The sequence below is a fragment of the Lutra lutra genome, chromosome 5, assembly GCF_902655055.1.
Source record: "Lutra lutra chromosome 5, mLutLut1.2, whole genome shotgun sequence".
Taxonomy (NCBI): domain Eukaryota; kingdom Metazoa; phylum Chordata; class Mammalia; order Carnivora; family Mustelidae; genus Lutra; species Lutra lutra.
The window spans coordinates 141,872,716-141,895,290 of NC_062282.1; the positions used below are offsets into that span (position 1 = coordinate 141,872,716).

General features: G+C 38.1%; 1 long non-coding RNA gene across 1 annotated transcript in view; it reads right to left on the reverse strand.

Annotated features, from left to right (window-relative positions):
* The window catches only part of LOC125100290 (uncharacterized), a 202,424-nt gene that overhangs the window by 79,439 nt on the left and 100,410 nt on the right, over positions 1–22,575 (reverse strand). The window lies entirely within an intron of this gene.

A 22,575-nucleotide genomic window follows, 5' to 3' on the forward strand; every position in this document is an offset into this window, starting at 1 on the left:
ACTTTATTACTTTAAGGAGTCTTGTGACTTTACATGTTTTTGGGAGTAAGCCATTTTATATAATCAAATTTATTGCTTAAAAATTATAAAACACTGCATGTTTATTAGAATAGTTTGCTGCCTGTCCTTTGAAACTCACTTGACTTTTTCTTTTTCTTTCTTTCTTTCTTTTTTTTTAACTAGAGTTTGCTTGAATTTGTATAATTGAACTTTACAAAATACAACACAGATTTGAAATAGATTTCTGCATTGATTCCTTGCATGAAAAATTGTAGCAGTGCAAGGAACACATCGGCCATTAATTGGAGAAAATTTCTCTTAAAGTCAGTTTTTAGTGTTTTGTTTCTTTCCTGACTAATATTTATAATTTTTACATTGACTGAGGGGTAATAAAAATCACAAATGCTTGTCATTTACATAGCTCATGTCACCCTGCATCGTGTCTGAAGTCCTGTTTTGCATAGGATTAACATTATTCAGTTGTGGATCACAAGATTTTAACATGCAAACCTCATCTTGATGTTTCATAGTGTATTATGACCTGACTTCTTTGATTTGCTATGGCCAGAAGCCATACTGATGTTCCATAAGGCACAGCATATAAAATTGGTATGATATATACTACTTGGCTTTAATGAAAGTAAGAACAAGGGCAAGTTAGAAAAATATACCCGTGGAACAAATAATTCGTATTTGTTTGTATATATGCTACTTATTTACTAAAGGCCTGGATGCAGCTTTGTGTAATGGAAGAGTCTCAGACTTTGGTGCAAACTCAAATGAATTTCATTCCTATTCCTCCCACTGCCTGAGTCGTCTTGGAAAAGTAATGTAGCCCCTGCAAAGGTCAGATTCCACATCTGTCATTTGGAGGCTGTATTACCTACTTCATGAAACTGATGTAAAATTTAACTGGGAAAATAAGCAGTAGTTGGAACTTCTGTTAGTCAAGATTTACCACCTACACCCTCCTTCTATTCCAGTTCATTCAAAAAATTTTTTTTTTTTTTTTTTTTTTTTTTTTTTTTTTAATTTTTTATTTTTTTCAGCATAACAGTATTCATTATTTTTGCACCACACCCAGTGCTCCATGCAATCCGTGCCCTCTACAATACCCACCACCTGGTGCCCCCAACCTCCCACCCCCCACCCCTTCAAAATTCTCAGATCGTTTTTCAGAGTCCATAGTCTCTCATGGTTCACCTCCCCTTCCAATTTCCCTCAACTCCCTTCTCCTCTCCATCTCCCCTTGTCCTCCATGCTATTTGTTATGCTCCACAAATAAGTGAAACCATATGATAATTGACTCTCTCTGCTTGACTTATTTCACTCAGCATAATCTCTTCCAGTCCCGTCCATGTTGCTACAAAACTTGGGGATTCATCCTTTCTTTCTTTTTTTTTTTTTTTTTTTTTTACAGCTTTATAAACATATATTTTTATCCCCAGGGGTACAGGTCTGCGAATCGCCAGGTTTACACACTTCACAACAACACTCACCATAGCACATACCCTCCCCAATATCCATAACCCCACCCCCTCTCCCAACCCCCTCCCCCCATCAACCCTCAGTTGGTTTTGTGAGATTAAGAGTCACTTATGGTTTGTCTCCCTCCCAATCCCATCTTGTTTCATTTACTCTTCTCCTACCCCCTCGACCCCCCATGTTGCATCTCCTCTCCCTCATATCAGGGAGATCATATGATAGTTGTCTTTCTCCGATTGACTTATTTCGCTAAGCATGATACCCTCTAGTTCCATCCACGTCGTCGCAAATGGCAAGATTTCATTTCTTTTGATGGCTGCATAGTATTCCATTGTGTATATATACCACATCTTCTTTATCCATTCGTCTGTTGATGGACATCTAGGTTCTTTCCATAGTTTGGCTATTGTAGACATTGCTGCTATAAACATTCGGGTGCATGTGCCCCTTCGGATCACTATGTTTGTATCTTTAGGGTAAATACCCAGCAGTGCAATTGCTGGGTCATAGGGTAGTTCTATTTTCAACATTTTGAGGAACCTCCATGCTGTTTTCCAGAGTGGTTGCACCAGCTTGCATTCCCACCAACAGTGTAGGAGGGTTCCCCTTTCTCCGCATCCTCGCCAGCATCTGTCATTTCCTGACTTGTTAATTTTAGCCATTCTGACTGGTGTGAGGTGATATCTCATGGTGGTTTTGATTTGTATTTCCCTGATGCCGAGTGATATGGAGCACTTTTTCATGTGTCTGTTGGCCATCTGGATGTCTTCTTTGCAGAAATGTCTGTTCATGTCCTCTGCCCATTTCTTGATTGGATTATTTGTTCTTTGGGTGTTGAGTTTGCTAAGTTCTTTATAGATTTTGGACACTAGCCCTTTATCTGATATGTCATTTGCAAATATCTTCTCCCATTCTGTCAGTTGTCTTTTGGTTTTGTTCACTGTTTCCTTTGCTGTGCAAAAGCTTTTGATCTTGATAAAATCCCAAAAGTTCATTTTTGCCCTTGCTTCCCTTGCCTTTGGTGATGTTCCTAGGAAGATGTTGCTGCGACTGACGTCGAAGAGGTTGCTGCCTGTGTTCTCCTCGAGGATTTTGATGGATTCCTTTCTCACGTTGAGATCCTTCATCCATTTTGAGTCTATTTTCGTGTGTGGTGTAAGGAAATGATCCAATTTCATTTTTCTGCATGTGGCTGTCCAATTTTCCCAACACCATTTATTGAAGAGGCTGTCTTTGTTCCATTGGACATTCTTTCCTGCTTTGTCGAAGATGAGTTGACCATAGAGTTGAGGGTCCATTTCTGGGCTCTCTATTCTGTTCCATTGATCTATGTGTCTGTTTTTGTGCCAGTACCATGCTGTCTTGATGATGACAGCTTTGTAATAGAGCTTGAAGTCCGGAATTGTGATGCCACCTACTTTGGCTTTCTTTTTCAATATTCCTTTGGCTATTCGAGGTCTTTTCTGGTTCCATATAAATTTTAGGATTATTTGTTCCATTTCTTTGAAAAAAATGGATGGTACTTTGATAGGAATTGCATTAAATGTGTAGATTGCTTTAGGTAGCATAGACATTTTCACAATATTTATTCTTCCAATCCAGGAGCATGGAACATTTTTCCATTTCTTTGTGTCTTCCTCAATTTCTTTCATGAGTACTTTATAGTTTTCTGAGTATAGATTCTTAGTCTCTTTGGTTAGGTTTATTCCTAGGTATCTTATAGTTTTGGGTGCAATTGTAAATGGGATGGACTCCTTAATTTCTCTTTCTTCTGTCTTATTGTTGGTGTAGAGAAATGCAACTGATTTCTGTGCATTGATTTTATATCCTGACACTTTACTGAATTCCTGTACAAGTTCTAGCAGTTTTGGAGTGGAGTCTTTTGGGTTTTCCACATAGAGTATCATATCATCTGCGAAGAGTGATAGTTTGACTTCTTCTTTGCCGATTTGGATGCCTTTAATTTCCTTTTGTTGTCTGATTGCTGAGGCTAGGACTTCTAGTACTATGTTGAATAGCAGTGGTGATAACGGACATCCCTGCCGTGTTCCTGACCTTAGCGGAAAAGCTTTCAGTTTTTCTCCATTGAGAATGATATTTGCGGTGGGTTTTTCATAGATGGCTTTGATAATATTGAGGTATGTGCCATCTATCCCTACACTTTGAAGAGTTTTGATCAGGAAGGGATGCTGTACTTTGTCAAATGCTTTTTCAGCATCTATGGAGAGTATCATATGGTTCTTGTTCTTTCTTTTATTAATGTGTTGTATCACATTGATTGATTTGCGGATGTTGAACCAGCCTTGCAGCCCTGGAATAAATCCCACTTGGTCGTGGTGAATAATCCTTTTAACGTACTGTTGAATCCTATTGGCTAGTATTTTGGCGAGAATTTTTGCATCTGTGTTCATCAAGGATATTGGTCTGTAGTTCTCTTTTTTGTTGGGATCCTTGTCTGGTTTTGGGATCAAGGTGATGCTGGCCTCATAAAATGAGTTTGGAAGTTTTCCTTCTATTGCTATTTTTTGGAACAGTTTCAGGAGAATAGGAATTAGTTCTTCTTTAAATGTTTGGTAGAATTCCCCCGGGAAGCCGTCTGGCCCTGGGCTTTTGTTTGTTTGGAGATTTTTGATGACTGTTTCAATCTCCTTACTGGTTATGGGTCTGTTCAGGCTTTCTATTTCTTCCTGGTTCAGTTGTGGTAGTTTATATGTCTCTAGGAATGCATCCATTTCTTCCAGATTGTCAAATTTGTTGGCGTAGAGTTGCTCATAGTATGTTCTTATAATTGTCTGTATTTCTTTGGTGTTCGTTGTGATCTCTCCTCTTTCATTCATGATTTTATTTATTTGGGTCCTTTCTCTTTTCTTTTTGATAAGTCTGGCCAGGGGTTTATCAATCTTATTAATTCTTTCAAAGAACCAGCTCCTAGTTTCGTTGATTTGTTCTATTGTTTTTTTGGTTTCTATTTCATTGATTTCTGCTCTGATCTTTATGATTTCTCTTCTCCTGCTGGGTTTAGGGTTTCTTTCTTGTTCTTTCTCCAGCTCCTTTAGGTGTAGGGTTAGGTTGTGTACCTGAGACCTTTCTTGTTTCTTGAGAAAGGCTTGTACTGCTATATATTTTCCTCTCAGGACTGCCTTTGTTGTGTCCCACAGATTCTGAACTGTTGTGTTTTCATTATCATTTGTTTCCATAAATTTTTTCAATTCTTCTTTGATTTCCTGGTTGACCCATTCATTCTTTAGAAGGATGCTGTTTAGTCTCCATGTATTTGGGTTCTTTCCAAATTTCCTCTTGTTATTGAGTTCTAGCTTTAGAGCATTGTGGTCTGAAAATATGCAGGGAATGATCCCAATCTTTTGATACCGGTTGAGACTTGATTTAGGACCAAGAATGTGATCTATTCTGGAGAATGTTCCATGTGCACTAGAGAAGAATGTGTATTCTGTTGCTTTGGGATGAAATGTTCTGAATAAATCTGTGATGTCCATCTGGTCCAGTGTGTCATTTAAGGCCTTGATTTCCTTGTTGATCTTTTGCTTGGATGATCTGTCCATTTCAGTGAGGGGAGTGTTAAAATCCCCTACTATTATTGTATTCTTGTCGATGTGTTTCTTTGATTTTGTTATTAATTGGTTTATATAGTTGGCTGCTCCCACGTTAGGGGCATAGATATTTAAAATTGTTAGATCTTCTTGTTGGACAGTTCCTTTGAGTATGATATAGTGTCCTTCCTCATCTCTTATTATAATCTTTGGCTTAAAATCTAATTGATCTGATATAAGGATTGCCACTCCTGCTTTCTTCTGATGTCCATTAGCATGGTAAATTCTTTTCCACCCCCTCACTTTAAACCTGGAGGTGTCTTCGGGTGTAAGATGAGTTTCTTGTAGGCAACATATAGATGGTTTTTGTTTTTTTATCCATTCTGATACCCTGTGTCTTTTGATTGGGGCATTTAGCCCATTAACATTCAGGGTAAGTATTGAGAGATATGAATTTAGTGCCATTGTATTGCCTGTAAGGTGACTGTTATTGTATATTGTCTCTGTTTCTTTGTGATCTACTACTTTTAGGGTCTCTCTTTGCTTAGAGGACCCCTTTCAATATTTCCTGTAGAGCTGGTTTGGTATTTGCAAATTCTTTCAGTTTTTGTTTGTCCTGGAAGCTTTTAATCTCTCCATCTATTTTCAATGATAGCCTAGCTGGATATAGTATTCTTGGCTGCATGTTTTTCTCATTTAGTACTCTGAATATATCATGCCAGCTCTTTCTGGCCTGCCAGGTCTCTGTGGATAAGTCTGCTGCCAATCTAATATTTTTACCATTGTACGTTACAGACTTCTTTTCCCGGGCTGCTTTCAGGATCTTTTCTTTGTCACTAAGACTTGTCAATTTTACTATTAGGTGACGGGGTGTAGACCTATTCTTATTGATTTTGAGGGGGGTTCTCTGAACCTCCTGGATTTTGATGCTTGTTCCCTTTGCCATATTGGGGAAATTCTCTCCAATAATTCTCTCCAATATCCCTTCTGCTCCCCTCTCTGTTTCCTCTTCTTCTGGAATCCCAATTATTCTAATGTTGTTTCGTCTTATGGTGTCACTTATCTCTCGAATTCTCCCCTCGTGGTCCAGTAGCTGTTTGTCCCTCTTTTGCTCAGCTTCTTTATTCTCTGTCATTTGGTCTTCTATATCGCTAATTCTTTCTTCTGCCTCATTTATCCTAGCAGTGAGAGCCTCCATTTTTGATTGCACCTCATTAATAGCTTTTTTGATTTCAACTTGGTTAGATTTTAGTTCTTTTATTTCTCCAGAAAGGGCTTTTATATCTCCCGAGAGGGTTGCTTTAATATCTTCCATGCCTTTTTCAAGCCCGGCTAGAACCTTGAGAATCGTCATTCTGAACTCTATATCTGACATATTACCAATGTCTGTATTGATTAGGTCCCTAGCCTTTGGTATTGCCTCTTGTTCTTTTTTTTGTTGTGAATTTTTCCGCCTTGTCATTTTGTCCAGATAAGAGTTTATGAAGGAGCAAGTAAAATACTAAAAGGGTGGCAACAACCCCAGGAAAATATACTTTAGCCAAATCAGAAGAGATCCTGAATTGTGAGGGGGGAGAAAGGGGATAAAAAGGGGTTCAGAAAGAAAGAAAAAAAAAACTATTAAAAAAAAGAAAGCCGATAAAGAAAAAATATAAAAAGAGGAAAAAATATATATATATTAGATAAACTATTTAAAAAAGTTAAAAAAAAGAAAACGGTAAAAGTTAAAAAAAAATTTAGCAGAAGAAGAGAAAAAGAAAAAAAAATTGAAAAAGAAAAAAAAATTAAATTAACTGCAAGGCTAAAAAATCATGGGGAGAAAGCCATGAGTTCTGTGCTTTGCTTTCTTCTCCTCTGGAATTCCGCTGTTCTCCTTGGTAGGTGAACTTGGTCCTGGCTGGGTTTCCCGTTGATCTTCTGGGGGAGGGGCCTGTTGTAGTGATTCTCAAGCGTCTTTGCCCCAGGCGGAGTTGCACCGCCCCTACCCGGGGCCGCGCTGAGTCATCCGCTCGGGTTCGCTTTCGGCAGCTTTTGTTCCCCGAGCGCTTTCCGTAGAGTCCGGAGGACGGGAATAAAGATGGCGGCCTCCCGGTCTCCGGCCCGGAGGAGCCGAGAGCCCGGGGCCCCACTCCCCAGCGCGCCCTCAGAGAACAGCGCCAAACGACTCCCGTCACTTTGGCCTCCGGCCGCGCTCCGAGCTGACCGAGCCTGCGACCGGTTCAAGGCAACCCTGAGCTGAGAGTCACTCCTCGGCTCTGTCTCTGCAGCCGGCTTCCCCGTTCTAATACCGGTAAGCTCTGCGACACTGAGACACCCCCGATCCTTCTGCGACCCTGCGGGACCTGAGGCCGCGCTGACCCCGCCTGGGCTTCACCCCAGTTAAGCCTCTGGAGCGATGTCCCTCAGCGGAACAGACTTTTAAAAGTCCTGATTTTGCTCCGTTGCTCCGCCGCTCGCCGGGAGCCGGCCCCTCCCCCCGCGGTCGATCTTCCCGTCGCTTTGGATTCACTTCTCCGCCAGTCCTACCTTGCAGAAAGTGGTTGATTTTCTGTTTCTGGAATTGCTGTTCTTCTTCTCTTCAATCTCCCGTTGGATTTGTAGGTGTTTGCAATCTTTAGATAAGCTATTTAGCTGATCTCCCGCTACCCGAAGTAGTCTCAGCCTGCTACTTCTCCGCCATCTTGACTCCTCCTCATTCAAAAAATTTTTTAAAGATGTATTTGTTTTGGAGGGATGGAGGAGGAGAGAGAGAGAGAGAGAGAGAATCTGCATACAAGCGGGGGGAGGGAGAGAGAGAATCTGAAGCAGACTCCAGAGTGAGCACTGAGTCTGAGGCAGGGTTTGATCTTAGGACCCTGAGAGGATGACCTGAGCCAAAATCAAGAGTTGGACACTCAACGGACTGAGGCACCCAGGCGCCTTCCCCTTCAGCAGAAATCTGAATACTATGAAAAATACAGAGTGAAATTTATTTTCTTCTCTCTAACAACTTACAATATTGACGATGTAAAATACTAATTAACCATATAAGAATGTATAATGGCTAAATATTGAGGTAGAGAATAGATACTTCAAAGATTTGACAGGAAGGGTTGGACAGGGAATAAAGAAGCCATGATGGCTTTAGATATACTTAGGAAAGATTCAAGTAAAGATGATATGACATAAAAAATGATAGTGCCTTCTCCATTTCCTTGTGTTATTTAAAAAATGAAAAGATACTCAACTAATCATGAGGGAAATGCAAATCCAACCACTATGGAAATTAATATGGAAGTTCCTCAATAAATTAAAAAAAAATTACTATGTGATCCCTCAATTTCCACTCACAGGTATAAGGAAAGAAAAATAGACTTTGAGAATGATAGATGGGTTTCCATGCTTCTTGCAGCATTATTGGCAATAGCCAAAGTAGAACTGTCAAAATGCCCATCAATGGATAAAGGAACAAAATGATGTGGTATTTGTATACATTGGAATATTATTCAGCCATAAGAAGGGAGGCTAGCTTGCCATTTATGAGAACATGCATGATGAGCCTTGAGGGATTTATGCTAAGTGAGATAAGTCAGACCCAGAAAGGCAAATATTAGATGATCTCACTTACATTTGGAATCTAAAATGATGAACTCATAAAACAAACCTAACAAAGTGGTGATTACCAGAGGTAATAAAGTTGATGTTTAATGGTACGAACTTGGAACAAGTAGTAAATAAGCCATAGAGATCTGCTTGTTATAATGAATATAGATAAAAATATTGTATTATAATTATCCAAGATGGTAAGGTGCTGAATACTGCTACAACCTCAATCATCACAATAAATATATTATCAAAACAACATGTGCTACGCCTTAAGTTTACACAATACTATATGTCAGATATGTTTAATAAAATGAAAAAGCAGAAACACACTTTAAAAATCATTGATTATGGTCTATTTTGAAATTGGTAAGCAAATATAAAATCTGAAGAATAATGAATAGAGGAAAAACTGGATAGAATAAGTAGATAATGTTTGTAGACCCACTTAAAATTGTCAGCTTAATAAGATGTAAGGATTCCACACAATGAATCTGTTCTTCATCCATAGTAGTGAAGTATTGAGGCCTTATTATTAAAAATAATGAAATTTATTAAAAATAATTTAAAAAGTTCTGTAATGATATGTTTGTTAATAATGTCAAAGTTTGACAGAAATAGGAAGATAAGGAAAAATAACAACATAAAAGCCATTCCAAATACAAAGAGATTGGTTTTCATTGTTAGTAGTGTCCAAAAGTCTCTGAAGGAAAAACAATTTTTGACTGAAAAACTATTGCTTTTCCCCCAAAACACCCCTTGCCCCCACAAAGATTTTTAGAAAACCAGGAAATAATTAACTTCATTAATACTCAGAAAGTATAACAAACAGAGAAGACATTTACCTAAACACAATATTGATAGAAAGCATATAGGCATTGACTGCTTCGACATCAAAGCAACTTCTTTCAAGACCTGTCTCCAAAGGCAAAGGAGACAAAACAAAAAATGAACTTCTGGGGCTTCATTAAGAAAAGCTTCTGCACAGCAAAGGAAACAGTAAACAAAACAAAGACACAACCCGCGGAATGGAAGAAGATATTTGCGAATGATACTACAGACAAAGGGCTGATATCAAAGATCTGTAAAGAACTTCTCAAACTCAACACCCAAAAAAACAATAAGTAAAAAAAAAAAAAATGGGCAGAAGACACTTCTCCAATGAACACATAAAAATGTCTAACAGACACATGAAAAAATGTTCATTATCATTAGCCATCAGGGAAATTAAAATCAAAACCACACTGAGATACCATCTTACACCAGTTAGAAGGGGGGCAAAAATTACCAAGGCAAGAAACAAATGATGAAAAGGCTGTGGAGAAAGGAGCACCCTCTTACACTGTTGGTGGGAATGCAATTTGGTGTAGCCACTTAGGAAAACAGTGTGGAGGTTCCTAAAAAAAATTAGAAATAGAGCTATCCTATGACCCGGCAATTGCACTACTGGGTATTTACCCCAAAGATACAGATGTAGTTAAAAGAAGAGCCATATGTACCCCAATGTTCATAGAAGCAATGTCCACAATAGCCAAAATGTGGAAAGAACCGAGATGCTCTTCACCAGATGAATGGATAAGGAAGATGTGGTCCATATATACAATGGAATAGTACTCAGCCATCAGAAAGGATGAATACCCAACTTTTGCATCAACATGGATGGAACTGGAGATTATGCTGAGTGAAATAAGTCAAGCAAAAAGGGTCAATTATCATATGGTTTCACTTACTTGTGGAACATAAGGAATAGCATGGAGGACATTAGGAGAAGGAAGGGAAAAATGAAGGGGGGGATTGGAGTGGGAGATGAACCATGAGAGACTGGACTCCATGAAACAAACTGAGGGTTTTAGAGGGAAAAGGGGTGGAGCAATGGGTTGGTCTAGTGATGGGTATTAAGGAGAGCATGTATTTCATGGAGCACTGGGTGTTATATATAAGCAATCTTGGAACACTATGTCAAAAATGAATGATATACTCTATGGTGACTAGCATAATATAATAAATAAAATCATATACATTGAAAAAAAATTTTTTGACTACATTTGGCAAAGGATCATAATATGGTGTATTTCTGAATGAAGTATATAGTAATATAATTCAAGTTGTCTCCTTGATCCCCATGTTATTTGAGTGTCCTTCCAGTTTAATGAGCTATGGGAAAACAAAACAACAACAATGAAAAAGGTCATTGTTTTGTTGAGCATTTTTTTTTAGATTTCTTTTGGCCACTTGGATATCTTTTTTTTTTTTTTTGGTAAATTTTTTATTTAGTTCATGTGGCCATTTTTTAATCAAATGATTTTTTTTTTTGTTAACTGAATTTTATGAATTCTCTGTATTGTGGATATTAACCTCTTGTCTGGTGTATGGTGTTTGAAAACTTTCTCCCATTTTATAGGTTGCCTTTTTTATCTCTTGAGCTGTGAAGAAATTTTTTAAGTTTTATGTAATCCCATTTGTTCATACTTGCTTTGATTGTGTTTTTGGTTTCATATCCAGAAACTCATGGCCAAGGTCAGTGTTAAGGAACTTAGCTAAGATTTTTCTAGGAGTTTTGCGGTATTGGGTTTCATGTTTAAGTCCTCGATCCATTTTAAGTTAATTTTTGTGAGGTATTTATCCAGTTCTCCCCAACACTATTTGTTGAAGAGGCTATCTTTTCCTATACAGTGTTCTGTGTTCCTTTGTCAAATCCTAGTTGATGATATAAGCAGGGGCTTAATTCTGGGCGCTCCGTTCTGTTCAACCTTGGTCTCTGTGATTATTTTTATGCCAGTGCCACATTATTTTTATTACTAAAGATATGTAGTATAGTTAGAAACCGAGAAGTATCCTACCTCCTGATGAGTTCTTTTTCCTCAGGATTGCTTTAGCTATTTGGGGTCTTTTTTGATTCCATACTAATCTGAAGATTTTTGTTTTTTTCTACTTCTTTGAAGAATGTCATAGTTTTGATGGGGATTGCATGTAATCTACCTATGGCTTTGAGTAGTATGGACATTTTAACATTTTTCATTTTTCTAATCCATGAATATGAAGTGTCTTTCCATTTTTTTCTTTTCAATTTAAAAAGAGGAATAGTCCTCTTTGTTTCTTTTTCAGATGTTTGATTTTCAGGGTAGAGAAATGCAAATGATTTCTGTATGTTGATTTCATATCCTGAAACTTAACTAAAATTGTTTATTTGTGTCAGCAGTTTTTTTGGTTAAGTATCTGGGATTTATTACATACCAAATCATACCATCTGCAAATAGTGACAGTTTTACTTTTTCCTCTCATTTGTATGCTTCTTATTTCTTTGTTTTGCCTAATTGCTTTAGCCAGGACTTCTAATGCTATAGTGAATAAGAATATTGAGTGGGCATTCTTGTTTTTTTTTCTTGAAGTTCCAGAAAAAGCTCTCCCTTTTTCTCTGTTAAGTATAATGTTAGCTATGGGTTTGTCTTAGGAGGTCTTTATTATGTTGAAATATGTTCTTTATATGTCTAATTTTTTGAGGGTTTTTAAGGATTTTATTTATTTGAGAGAGAGAGAGAGAGAGAGAGCCCAAGCCAGGGAAGGGGCAGAGAGAGGGGAGGAGGAGAAGCAGACTCCTTGCTGAGCAGGCAGCCAGATGCAGGACTGATCCCAGGATGATGGGATCATGACCTGAGCTGCAGGCAGACACTTAACCCACTGAGCCACCCATGTGCCCTTTGTTGAGGGTTTTTATCACAAAATGATACTGAATCTTATTAAAAGCTTTTTTGTAGCTACTGAGATGATCATGTGTGTTTTACCTTGTTCTATTAATGTGATGTATTACATTTATTGATTTACATATGTCAAACTAGGCTTGCAACCCAAGGATAAATCCCATTTGGTCATGGTGAATAATCCTTTAATTATGTTTTTTAATTTGGTTTTCTAGTATTTTGTTGAGAAATTTTTTTTAAAGATTTTATTTATTTATTTGACAGAGAGAGAGAGATCACAAGTAGGCAGAGAGGCAGGGGGAAGCAGGCCCCCTGCTGAGCAGACAGCCCGATGTGGGACTCGATCCCAGGACCCTGAGATCATGACCCAAGCAGAACGCAGTGGCTTAACCCACTGAGCCACCCAGGTGCCCCTTGTTGAGAATTTTTACATCTGTATTTATCAGGAATATTGTTAACAGTTTTCTTTTTAGTGTTCTGTTTTGGCCTTGGTATCACAGTAATGCTTGCCTCATAGAAGGGGTTGGGAAATACTCACCCCTATTCAATTTTTTTATTTGAAGAATTTTTTTTTTAAGATTTATTTATTTTAGTGAGAGAGAGCGTGTGTGTGAGTGGAGATGAGGACAGAAGGAGAGGGAAGGAGAGAATTCCAAGCAGACTCTGTACTGAACTTAGAGTCCAACGTGAGGCTTGATCTCACACCTCTGAGATCATGAGCTGAGCTAAAGTCAAGAGTTGGATGCTCAACCAACTGGGCCACCGAGGTGCCATTCCCCCACACACACTTTTTTTTTTTTTTAAAGATTTTATTTATTTGTTTTACAGCAAGAGAGCCTGAGCAGGGAGAGGTGCAGAGGGAGAGGGATAAGAAGAGAATCTTCAGGCAGACTCCCCTTTGAGCATGGAGCCTGACAAGGGACTCAATTTCATGACCCTGAGATCATGACCTGAGCTGAAACCAAGAGTCATACTTTACTAACTGAACCACCCAGGCACCCTATTTTGAAGTAGTTTAAGAAGAATTGGAATTAATTCTTCTTTGAATGTTTGTTAGATTTCACCAGTGAAGCTGTCTAGTTCTGGGTTTTCCTACATTGTGAGATATATATATTTTTTTAATTATTTTTATTCTTTATTCACTATTGGTCTATTCAGATTTTTCATTTCTTTCTGATTCAATCTTGGTAACTTTTGTGTCTTTAGAAATGTATCTGTTTCTTCTGGGTTATCTAATTACCACTTAATTGTTCATAGTGCATTCTTATCCTACATATTTCTGTGGTATCATTATATAGTTTATTTTTAGTATCTTATTTTGATCATTTTTTTCCTATCTAATGTAGCTAATTTTATCTTTCTGAAAACACAACTTGTAGTTTTTTTGTCTGTTGCTTTTCTAGATTTATTTATTTTTGCTCTGATCTTTATTATTTTCTTTTTTGCTAAGTTTGGGCTAATTTATCCTTATTTTCTAGTTCCTTGAGATATTCCTTAGGTTGTTTACTTGAGACCTTTTAAATTTCCTAATACATGTATTTATTGCTATAAATGTCCTTCTCAGAACTGCTACTGCTCCACCCCCTAAGTTGTGATATAAGTATTTTTGTTTTTATTTGTTTCGTGGTATTTTTAAGTTTTCCCTTTTGATTTCTTTCTTTCTTTTTTTTTTTTTTTTGACAATTGATCAGGAGTATCTTATTTAGTTTCAACATATTTGTAGATTTTTCTAGCTTTTTTTCTTGTTTGTTTCTGGTTTTATACCATTTGGTCAGAAAAGATAGTTGTATGGTTTCAGTTTTTTTTAAATTTGTTAATTTTTTGGTGTCCTATCATATAATCTTTCATGGAGAATATTCCATGAGGATTTAAGAAGAATGTGAACTCTATTTTTATTGAATGGAAAGTTCTAGATTAAGTCCATTTAGTTTAGAGTATGGTTTAATGCCAATATTAAAATTTATTTCTGTCTTACTAGTCTATCGTTGCTGATAGTGGGGTATTTAAGTCCTATACTAATATTGCTGTCTATTTCTCTCTTCATATTTGTCAGTATTTTGTTGTTGTTTCCTGAATCTACTCTAGATTTTTACAATTTTTGCTTATGGTTACTATGATGCTTACATAAAACCTCTTACAGATAAAATAGTCCCTTTTATGGTGATGCAACTTATCTTTGCCTATAAATGCTTCACATTTTTACCCTTTGTAGATTTGTGATGTAACAAATAACCAGTTTTTATACTGTGAATTTCATTAACAAATTATAGTAGTTAAAGTTTTTTTATTGTAGTTGTTTTGAATGCTCTTTTCCTTTAATCTTTATATTGTAGTCAATTGGTTAACATGCCATTATAATATAGTTATGGTTTTCTTTTTCTATTTTTCACCTTTACTATAGTGTTGTATGCTTCTACATGTTTTTTCATGTCATTGATTACCATTTTTTAAAAAAATTTATTCTTGAAGAACTCTTTTGAGCACTTCTTGCAAGGCAAGTCTAGTGGTGGTGAACTCCCTCAGTTTTTGTTTGTGAGATCCTTTATTTCTCTTTCCTATCTGAAGGACACCTTTCCAACATAAAGTATTCTTGGTTGACATTTTTATCTTCAAACATTTTGTATATGACCTTCCACTCTTTCCTGACCTGTAGAATTTCTGCTGGGAAATGTACATATGGGCTACCAGGGTTTTCTTTGGATGTTACTTTTTGCCCTCTTCTCCATGTTAAGAATTTATCATTGATTTTTGAGTTTCATTATAATGTGTCTTAGAGAAAGTTTTTGTTTTGCTTTGAGGTAATATGGTATTCCACTAGCCCTATGGATTTGTATGTCCAACTGCCTCCCCAGATTAGAGAAGTTTTGCTATCAGTTAAGTAAACTCTCTGCTCCATTCCCCCTTTCCTCTTCTTCTGTTACACTGGTTATTCTTCTATTTCCTTCTGATAAAATCTGATAGCTCTTATAGGGTTTTTTCATTTCTTAGAAATTGAAGTTTTCTGTTCTCTTTTAACTGAATTTTCCTATTTTTTCTAATCTCCAAGTCCCTTATTCTTTACCTTTCTGGTTTGCCCTATTAGTTATGTTCTCTGCTGCATTCTTCATTTCATTCATTGATTTCTTTTTTTTTTTAATTTTTTTATTTTTTTCAGCATAACAGTATTCATTATTTTTACACCACACCCAGTGCTCCATGCAATCCGTGCCCTCTACAATACCCACCACCTGGTGCCCCCAACCTCCCACCCCCACCCCTTCAAAATTCTCAGATCGTTTTTCAGAGTCCATAGTCTCTCATGGTTCACCTCCCCTTCCAATTTCCCTCAACTCCCTTCTCCTCTCCATCTCCCCTTGTCCTCCATGCTATTTGTTATGCTCCACAAATAAGTGAAACCATATGATAATTGACTCTCTCTGCTTGACTTATTTCACTCAGCATAATCTCCTCCAGTCCCGTCCATGTTGCTACAAAAGTTGGGTATTCATCCTTTCTGATGGAGGCATAATACTCCATATTGTATATGGACCACATCTTCCTTTCCATTCGTCCGTTGAAGGGCATCTTGGTTCTTTCCACAGTTTGGCAACCGTGGCCATTGCTGCTATAAACACTGGGGTACAGATGGCCCTTCTTTTCACTACATCTGTATCTTTGGGGTAAATACCCAGTAGTTCAGTTGCAGGGTCATAGGGAAGCTCTATTTTTAATTTCTTGAGGAATCTCCACACCGTTTTCCAAAGTGGCTTCAAAAATTGCATTCCCACCAACAGTGTAAGAGGGCTCCCCTTTCTCCACATCCTCTCCAATACATGTTGTTTCCTGTCTTGCTAATTTTGGCCATTCTAACTGGTGTAAGGTGGTATCTCAATGTGGTTTTAATTTGAATCTCCCTGATGGCTAGTGATGATGAACATTTTTTCATGTGTCTGATAGCCATTTGTATGTGTTCATTGGAGAAGTGTCTGTTCATATCTTCTGCCCATTTTTTGATATGATTAGCTATTTTGTGTATGTTGAGTTTGAGGAGTTCTTTATAGATCCTGGATATCAGCCTTTTGTCTGTACTGTCATTTGCAAATATCTTCTCCCATTCCGTGGGTTGCCTCTTTGTTTTGTTGACTGTTTCCTTTGCTGTGCTTAAGCTTTTGATCTTGATGAAGTCCCAAAAGTTCATTTTTGCTTTTGTTTCCGTTGCCTTTGGAGACATAACTTGAAAGAAGTTGCTGTGGCTGATTTCGAAGAGGTTACTGCCTATGTTCTTTTCTAGTATTCTGATGGATTGCTGTCTCACGTTGAGGTCTTTCATCCATTTTGAGTTTATCTTTGTGTATGGTGTAAGAGAATGGTCGAGTTTCATTCTTTTAAATATAGCTATCCAGTTTTCCCAGCACCATTTATTGAAGAGATTGTCTTTTTTCCACTGTATATTTTTTCCTGTTTTGTCAAAGATTATTTGCCCATAGAGTTGAGGGTACATATCTGGGCTCTCTACTCTGTTCCACTGGCCTATGTGTCTGTTTTTATGCCAGTACCATGCTGTCTTGATTATCACAGTTTTGTAGTAAAGCTTGAAATCAGGTAATGTGATGCCCCCAGTTTTATATTTGTTTTTCAACATTTCCTTAGCGATTTGGGGTCTCTTCTGATTCCATACAAATTTTAGGATTATTTGCTCCAGCTTGTTGAAAAATACCGGTGGAATTTTGATCAGAATGGCATTAAAAGTATAGATTGCTCTAGGCAGTATAGACATTTTAACAATGTTTATTCTTCCGATCCAAGAGCATGGAATGGTCTTCCATCTTTTTGTGTCTTCTTCAATTTCTTTCATGAGTGTTCTATAGTTCCTCAAGTACAGATCCTTTACCTCTTTGGTTAGGTTTATTCCCAGGTATCTTATGGTTCTTGGTGCTATAGTAAAAGGAATTGATTCTCTAATTTCCCTTTCTGTATTTTCATTGTTAGTGTATAAGAAAGCCACTGATTTCTGTACACTGACTTTGTATCCTGCCACGTTACTGAATTGCTATATGAGTTCTAGTAGTTTAGGGTGGAGTCTTTTGGGTTTTCCATATAAAGAATCATGTCATCTGCAAAGAGAGAGAATTTGACTTCTTCATTGCCAATTTGGATACCTTTTATTTCTCTTTGTTGTCTGATTGCTGTTGCTAGGACTTCTAATACTGTGTTGAACAAGAGTGGTGAGAATGGGCATCCTTGTCGTGTTCCTGATCTCAACAGGAAGGCTGCAAGCTTTTTCCCATTGAGGATGATATTTGCTGTGGGTTTTTCTTAGATAGATTTGATGAAGTTCAGGAATGTTCCCTCTATCCCTATACTTTGAAGCGTTTTAATCAGGAACAGATGCTGGATTTTGTCAAATGCTTTTTCTGCATCAATTGAGAGGACCATGTAGTTCTTCTCTCTTCTCTTATTGATTTGTTCTATCACATTGATTGATTTGCAAATGTGGAACCATCCTTGTAACCCAGGGATGAATCCCACCTGGTCATGGTGGATAATCTTTTTAATGTGCTGTTGGATCCTGTTTGCTAGGATCTTGTTGAGAATCTTAGCATCCATATTCATCAGTGATATTGGTCTGAAATTCTCCTTTTTGGTAGGTTCTTTGCCTGGTTTGGGGATCAGGGTAATGCTGCCTTCATAGAAAGAGTCTGGAAGTTTTCCTTCTGCTTCAATTTTTTGAAATAGCTTCAGGAGAATAGGTGTTATTTCTTCTTTGAACGTTTGGTAGAATTCCCCAGGGAATCCGTCAGGTCCTGGGCTCTTCTTTTTGGGGAGGTTTTAGATCACTGCTTCAATCTCGTTACTAGATATCAGTCTATTCAGGTTGTCAATTTCTTCCTGGTTCAATTTTGGGAATTTATAGTTTTCCAGGAATGCATCCATTTCATCTAGGTTGCTTAGCTTATTGGCATATAACTGTTGATAATAACTTCTGATGATTGTTTCTACTACCTTGGTGTTAGTTGTGATCTCTCCCTTTTCATTTATAATTTTATTAATTTGGGCTTTCTCTCTTTTCTTTTGGATTAGCGTGGCCAATGGTTTATCGATCTTACTGATTCTTTCAAAAAACCAGCTTCTAGTTTCATTGATATGTTCTACTGTATCTCTGGTTTCTATCTCATTGATCTCAGCTCTAATCTTGATTCATTTCCCTTATTATGTGTGGAGTTGGTTTGATTTGTTGTTGATTCTCTAGTTCTTTAAGATGTAGAGACAGCTGGTGTATTCTGGATTTTTCAATTTTTTTGAGGGAGGCTTGGATGGCTATGTATTTCCCCCTTAGGACCGTGTTTGCTGTATCCTATAGGTTTTGGACCAAAGTGTCTTCATTCTCATTGGTTTCCATGAATTGTTTAAGTTCTTCTTTGATCTCCTGGTTGATCCAAGCATTCTTAAGCAAGGTGGTCTTTAGCTTCCATGTGTTTGAATTCCTTCCGAACTTTGCCTTTTGATTGAACTCCAGTTTCAAAGCATTGTGATCTAAGAATATGCAGGGAATAATCTCAGTCTTTTGGTATCGGTTGAGTCCTGATTTGTGACCCAGTTTGTGGTCTATTCTGGAGAAGGTTCCATGTGCACTTGAAAAGAATGAGTATTCTGTTGTTTTAGGGTGGAATGTTCTCATAAATCTATGAGGTCCATCTGGTCCAATGTGTCATTCAATGCTCTTGTTTCTTTATTGATTTTCTGCTTCCATGATCTGTCTATTGCTGAGAGAGGCGTGTTACAATCTCCTACTATTAATGTATTCATATCAATATGACACTTTATCTTGATTAATAGTTTTCTTATGTAATTGGCTTTCATGAAGAACTTGTTCCACTATATCTATGCCATATTGGGGGCATAGATATTTACAATTGTTAGATCATCTTCTTGGATAGTCCCATTAAGAATTATGTAGTGTCCTTCTGTATCTCTGACTACAGTCTTTAGTTTAAAATCTAATTTATCTGATATGAGAATCGCTACCCCAGCCTCCTTTAGAGGCCCATTGGCATGAAAGATGCTTCTCCATCCCTTCACTTTCAGTCTAGGTGTATCCTTAGGTTCAAAATGGGTCTCTTGTAGACAACATATGGATGGGTCCTGTCGTTTTATCCAATCTGCAACCCTGTGTCATTTTATGGGTGCTTTTAGGCCATTCACATTGAGAGTGATTATTGATAGATACGTTTTTATTGACATCGTGTTGCCTTTGAAGTCTTTCTTTCTGTTGATTGTCTCTATATTTCTGTTCAGTGCTTTTCTTAGGATTTTTCCTCTTTTATAGGACCCCCCTTAATATTTCCTGCAGTGTCGGCTTGGTGGTTGCATAGTTGCAATTTAAGCCTTGCTGGTCTTGGAAACTCTTTATCTCTCCATTCATTTTGAATGTCAGTCTTGCTGGATAAAGTATTCTTGGCTGCATGTTCTTCTCATTAATGCCATAAATATATCTTGCCAGCCCTTTCTGGCTTGCCAGGTCTCTGTGGACAGGTCTGGCATTATTCTGATGGGCTTTCCTCTGTAAGTTAGGAGCTTCTTTGTCCTAGTGGCTTTCAAGAGATTGTATCTACAATTATGATTCCTCAATTTGACTATCAGGTGCCTTGATGTTTTTTTGGAATCTATAATCTTGGGTGGAGATCCTTCAGCCTCTAGTACGTGAACGCTCATTCCTTTCGTGAGATTGGGAAAATTTTCATGAAGAACTTGTTCCACTATATCTTCTAGACTTCTTTCTTTCTCCTCCCTTTCAGGGATTCCAATAATTCTGATGTTGGAATGTTTCATGGCATCATTTATTTCCCTGATTCTGTTTTAGTGGCTTCTAAGCTGTTTGTTCCAGGCTTCCTCCTGATCCTTTCTCTCTATCTGTTTGTTCTCCAGATCACTAATTCTATCTTCTGTCTCAGTTACCCTAGTTTTGAGAGAATTTAGATTAGATTGGAACTCATTGAGAGCATTTTGAACATCATTCCTTGTGGCTTTCAGTTCTGCCCTAATCAATTCCATTTGGTCATCCGTGGCTTTCTCTAACCTAGCTATTGCCTGGATAATTGTTAGCCTGAATTCTCTTTCCGACATATTGTCCATGTCGATAGCCATTAGCTCTGTTGCAGAAGACCCATCCTCTGTATTTTTCTTCTGTTGGGCATTCCTCCTCCTAGTCATTTTGGTGAGAGTTGACCTGAACGGATGTAGCTGAGTATACCAACCATGGTGCAGTCAAGGTGCACCCTGGAATGTTTCTGAGCAATCGGGATTCCTCACCCAATGAGAGATAAAAGAAAAAGAAAAAGAGAGAGAGAGAGAGAGAGACAGGGAAAAGGGGGAAGATAAAAGAGAAGGCTCAGCCCAAATGGGCCCCAAGGTAAGTTTTATGAAGTATACAAACAAAAACAGACAAACGAAAAGACTGATAAAAGTATATGACAAGAGAAAAAAAAATATATATATATATATAAAAGCAAAAAAAGGAAGAACCTCGTCAAAAAGAACCCCAAGTATAAGATTTATATACTATTAGGACAAACACAAGTACATAGAAACACTGGTGGAAGAAAAAGATGGGAGAGTGGTTATAAATTCTCAGTGTGGGCAAGGAAGGTTATTTTGATTCTTCCTAGATGTATCTTGACATATTTGTTAAAGGACTCAAGTTTCCTAAGATGAAGGGTGATTAAAAATTGTTTACCTATAGGGGTACCATTGATTGGGGAAAGGGGATTACCTTGAAGTTTAACTCTATATGAACATTAGAAAATAAAAATAAAAAAAGAATAAACTAAACTAAAATTAAAAAAATTAAAAAATAGAAAGGCAAAAGAAAAACACGAGTGTATGTATCAAAAAGTTCAGGTTAGAAGGTTATTATGGAATTTGATGTACTGGACATCTCACTGTGAGGGTAAATAGGTTAAAAAATTATCTATATAAAAAAAAATGAACCAGAATAGTGGGAATGAGTTAAAAATAAAAGTTGTATCTATGAAGTAGTGGTCGTGGTTCTCTTGTCATCTTTTTTCTTTTTTTTTTCTTTCCTGGTTGGTTTTCTGGGGGAGGGGGCTGCCACTTGGGTTTTCAGTCGGTGATGTTCCCTGAGTTAATTCTTCCCGCCCCCCTCAAGGGGGTGGGCTCTGAGGAAACCGGTTTTTCAGGCTTTTGTTCTCTGGAGGTTTTTATGTTGTTCATTTGTTTTCTCTTGCCTTACAGCTTTTGATGGTTTTTTGTAGGTTTAGAGGAAAGCAAACTGCACCCTGACCTCCCTCTCAGAGAGAAGCCTCAGTCTGCCTCCCTGTGAGTGCTCCCCTTTGGCTGCTGGCAGAGCATGTTCTGAGTTGAGGTCCCTGGGGATGCAGGATTTCCTGCTTGTACCCAAAACCACTGCAGCGGTGGCTGTCTGGATAGCTCCAGACCGCCAGAGAGGTTCCAAGCAGGGATTGCACACTGAGATTTTCCTGCTGGCCTGGGCTAGGAGTGCCTGGTTTTTCCGGGTCCGAGAGCACCGGGCTGTGGCCTGAGCACACCTCTCTCAGGGGAGGGTGAGGGGCGCGCGCATCTCAGGCTCTGTTAGCATGGTCGGCGTTCTGCCATCTGGCGAGGCTCCCAGCCCCTCACAGGAGCCGGACCCCACGCAATCTCAGGCGCGCTGGTGGCTCAGGGACCAAGACCTGGTTTCTCTGCCCGCACTCTCTCTGACTCTGTGTCAGGGGTGGCTGTTCTGGGTCTGGGGACTTAAGCCCCTATCCCTAGCCGCCCCGATTCCCACAATTTCCCCCTGCAATCCTTTGCTCTTTTTGAGTGCTTTCAACCAGACTCCAAGTTAATGCTGGTCCCCAGAAGCAGGGCACTCTCGTATTAGGGGTATTACTTTCCAGTGGGTCGCCTCTGGTGGCTTCCTCCCCCTTTTGTTTATCTTCCGATATCAGTCCAACATTCCCGCTTTGCTTTACCTGCCCACTGGCGTCTTCTGCCCCTGTAGAGATCCAGACGTGTATAATTCTGATCTCGGGCTGATTTCATGGGTGATCGGAGTTCTTTGGTAGGTAATCAGCTCACTTTAGGGTACAGGTTGAAACGGTGCCTCCTCCTACTTCCCCGCCATCTTGTCTCCCCCTCGGAAATTAAAATTCTTATTCTTTTTAATATAAGCAATGATATAAACATTCCTCTATAGTTTTAGCTGTATCTAATAAATTTTGATTATTCTGTTTTTATTTTATTCTCTTTAAAATAGTTTCTAA